We start from the raw sequence: 4,514 nt of genomic DNA, 5'->3' as shown, positions 1-4,514 counted from the left end.
CAGGAGTGGGACAGATCTGAGGGTCTCTGGCAGGAGGAGGGTCTCTGGGCCAGGGCCAAGGCAGTGGGGGCCGTTCCCTCACTGTTTCCAGGATGGCTTCGCGGGCCGCATGAAACCACTTCGCGGGCCGGATCTGGCCCCCGGGCCTTGTGTTTGACATGTCTGGCCTATTCCATATATCACTGTAAATTCTGATCCTTCCTATGAATGGCGAGATGTATGTTTTGAATTAGAAATGCCTTATTTTCAGTTAGAAACAGTCGTTTTGTGCTACTTCGGTCCTTTTAAAGTGTTTTAAGTTCAAAAAATCTTCTTTCGAGATTGAGACACTTTGTAAGTGATTGAAACAGCTCAGTTTGAAACATCTGTTTCAAATTAGAGAAATGGTTTCAAATTCAAAAGGGAACAATTTTCATTTGAAATGATTTGCGCACCCATACATTCATTGGGTGGCTAAATTGGGGGAGTGTGGTTATTACTTGCATCAACATTTTTAAATAGTAGTGAAGTGATTGTTAATCGTAGTAAAGCTTTCTTTTTTGTTGCCAAAGGATACTGGATCATCTAATGCCAGTCTTTTACCCGTAATATGCTGCATCGTTTCTTTACAAAGGCTCAGATATTGTAGACATAAAAAGGCATCTCTTATTCTTGTGTTTGATTATTCTACATAGCACAACAGTTTCATAACAAAATCCAACAACATTTTCCTCTTCTGGCCACAGTTAGGAGATTTTATTTCTGAAAAAAATTGATAAATGTCTACAAAGCACCTTTCATACAGACTAGACAGTATTACAGACAAAATAAACCAGAGGAATGAAAAAGATAGGAATATTGTTTCTTCTTGTTGTTTTTTAAAAAGATTATTTCTTCAGTCTGAAATACTTAGGAATTGTAAACTGAAAGAGTTTATTCGGAAGATACCAAGGAAAATTCTCTTACCAATTTCCCCAAAATGTGTCAAAGAGGGCATGGTGTTCCAATAATGCCTACTGTATTGTCATCATAGATAATTCTTAGTTTTCACATTGTAATCTGAGAAAAAAAATTAAACCTAAAGTTCTAGGTTGCACTTACTTTAAACACTAGCTCTTTTTGTTCTGATCAAGGTTTTGAGGAGCTGCAAGGTTGGAGCCATACAGCTAGTTCTCTTACTGATGCAAAACCATAGACAAATAACTACTTAATCCTACCTTCCTCTGTGTGAAAAAGAACAGTAGAGGTTTTGATGTATCATTCTAAAAAGCATTTCCCTGCCTCTTGGGTTGTATCAAGATCTGTTCTAATGCAGTTTCAGTATATTGGAAAAGAGAGGGATTAAAGAGTTCTTGGGCTGGATTCAGACATTGCGCAAACTATGGTTTGTTTTTGAATAAGGCATGGTGGCCTGGGTCGCACAATCCTATGCTGTAAAACATGGTTAATAAATCAGAACAGATAACTTTATTGATCTTGTCCAGCTAAACCTAAGCAAGACAAGTTGTGCCTTAAGATCATGAATAATGCACCACTGAATTGTTGTATGCCGCCCAGAGTCACTATCCATGAGATAACTGGCCATATAAATCGGGTACACAACCTATGGGCTGCGGCCCACTAGTGGGCCATATGGGGTTTGCAACTGGGCCGTGGAAACTGTCGGTGAGCGTGCATGTGTGCACATGCCTCATTTCTGCGAGCAGCAAGTAAGCGCATGTGCATGCTCCATTTAAGTGAGTGGCAGGCACGCATGCACACCGCTCCTGCAAGTTTGCCAGCCACTTGCCCTGAACCATGCCCTCTTCCTCTCTCTCCCACTGGTCCAGAAAGCCAGAAACGTTGGGGAACTCTGATATAAATGCAATAAATGAATAAATATATTCACCCACTATAATTGGGAGACAGTGGCTGGGGGGGGGGATAGTTTGAAAAGTTTCTGGGCCAAATAATTGCCCTTGGGTTCAGTTGGGTAATTCTGAAGCACTGAATTTGACTCTAGTTGCCTGTCTTTAATATCAGCTAACTGAAATAAAATGTAAATAAACAAATACCAAATAAATATGGTTTTTTAATATATATCACAGTCCATTGTAGATTAAATAAATATGTATCATAAGAGCAAATCTCATTAATATTTGGCTTAGCTTTTTTAACACAACAGGAAGGTTTACAGTCTCAAACAATTGCAGCAGCTGGTAAATTCACACATAAATTTTACATATTAATTGTGTTCTTTTCTGGGATAAGCAATATGATATACAGCACAGATAAGGAGTAAGAAATCGTAAGCCAAAGGAATTAAGGTATGAGAAGAGAAAAGGAAACACACCTATAACTGGTTTATATCAGCACCATTCAGCATTTTTTTCCAAGCTTAGAGTTTTCTAACATTTTCACTGCATTTCTTTTCATCTATTTTTCTTGAACACTAATATTCCCAAACATTTTTCTTTTCAACACATCACTATAATTCTTGCAAAATCTCTTAATGCACTCTGTCTACCATCCATTCAATTTAGCTTCATCCCAGATCATTTCATCACTTTTATTATTTTTAGGTCTATCCATCCTGCTGGAACTCTTTCCAAACGCATTTTTTTTCTTTCAAAATCACTCTGCATTTTATTGATCACTTTTAAATTTAGCAGTTTCGTTCTCTTAGCTACATTGCATTCTACTTTTACTCTTGTTTCTTTCACTTCTTTCCTCTCTTCTTATAGGCATTTTTTTCACCATAATCCCTCAAATCAATCATGCTTTTAAATTTATATTCATTCCATTGTGTCCATGTAGATACTGTAGACTTATCATTAAACCTTGTATTTGAAAAAGCGCTTTTTCTAATCAGGTACCTAACAGGCAGTCACCATTCTTATTAATTCTTGGATCTCTGAAAGACCAGTCACGTTTTTTTAATGATCTTTCCTAATTCATACATATCAACCTAACAATTTTACCCCATAGAGTTGTCTTCAAAATAGTGCATCTGTTTCTCATAGCTCATTTCTGGTTCTTACATTATCATTGAGTGTCACACACAATTATCATGAAACTTTGAATTTCTAGCTTTTATTTGCTCCATAACAAGCTAGATGATATTAGATCATATTTTTGACATACATTTTAGCTGTTCCTCTCATAATTAAGCCTATTCTCCCAATTTCCTGTGTTTCCAGGAGCATTAGCTACAGACCACAAGTATTGAATACCTTCATTGAGATCATTCATTAATTCATGCACTTTGCCTTTTATAGAACGTTCAAAGTCACAATTTTCCATATACCATAATTGTCACCGGATGAACTTTGACATTGACATTTACTTTTGCCTGTCAGGTCTTTGGTCACCTGAGCTTTCATAAGATAAAGTATAGATTAGGCTGCCATTTTTGGCCATAGTTATGCCACATGCAGCATTTCCTCAAACCAAAAGGAGAGTATCGGTCACTTTTAACACTTCTGACCTTTATGTAAATTCAATCATTTGTAATTAATTTCTGCAAAACCTGGATAAAACCTGATATGGAAGGAACATCAGGCTCAAAACTATAATTATTGGTCTCACATGATGGCTTCCGATGGAGATGGCTATGTGGTGACTAGGAGTCTTTATCTTTGATCAATGGCTTCCCAGGAGCAATAAAACATTAATATAGATTTGGGTGTTGGAAAAATGACAGGATAGCCCTAACCCTCCTTCCCTATTTTCTTCTATTCACAAATTAAAGTTGATACTATACTGAGGGTTTTGCTTAAACTAGGAGTTGGCAATCCTTTGTCCATTGACCATGTGCAGCCTTAAAATTTCTCCTTCAGGAATTTTAGCCCCAGGAAAGTGCACTGCTGAATGTTGACAGCAGAAGGACCAAGTGGCGCAATTTGTCAGTCATAGAATTTCTAGGGCTCCTTGGTTAAATCACTGGATCTGATGTATCATTTTGTTGAAGTATAATGTATGTATTGTAGATGCATATTTATATCACCCCCATTCCTCAAGAGCTCCAGAAGCATAGTTAATGTTCCCTCTGTACATTTTTCCCCACAACCACCCCAGAATAGGACAACTGGTCCCAGCCAACTTATGGCCAACTCGCCACAAGACAGCTCACCATGGGACAATTCAATGCTGGATAACTCAAGAGAGGGACAAGTAGAATTGCAGCTCACCCCCAGCCTTGAGGACTTCAAATCTAAAGCAAGACAACACCCACTGCAATTAATCTGTCCCTCTCTTAAGTTATCCTGTGTTGAATTGTCCCATGGCAAGTTGCCCTGTGGCACGTTGGCCAGGGTGAATCAGCTGGGACAAGTTGGCCAGACAAGTTGGCCTCAAGAACCCTATGAGTAGAAGTAGGAAGGGCGAGAGAGACTTACTGCCCATGTATTCCTCTGCTTTTCAGATATTTTTTTTATTTTTATATCTGCATCAACAGAAGTTTTAATTTTTTTTAATTGAAAATATTGAAATCACTTTTTTAAAAGGAGTTTTCCACCCTGCTGAGAAAATGATTTGTTCAGCAGAAAATACTGGTG

This window comes from Vipera ursinii (assembly GCF_947247035.1).
Source record: "Vipera ursinii genome assembly, chromosome: 2".
Taxonomy (NCBI): domain Eukaryota; kingdom Metazoa; phylum Chordata; class Lepidosauria; order Squamata; family Viperidae; genus Vipera; species Vipera ursinii.
The sequence above is the reverse complement of the archived record's forward strand: the minus strand, read 5'-3'. Positions refer to the sequence as shown.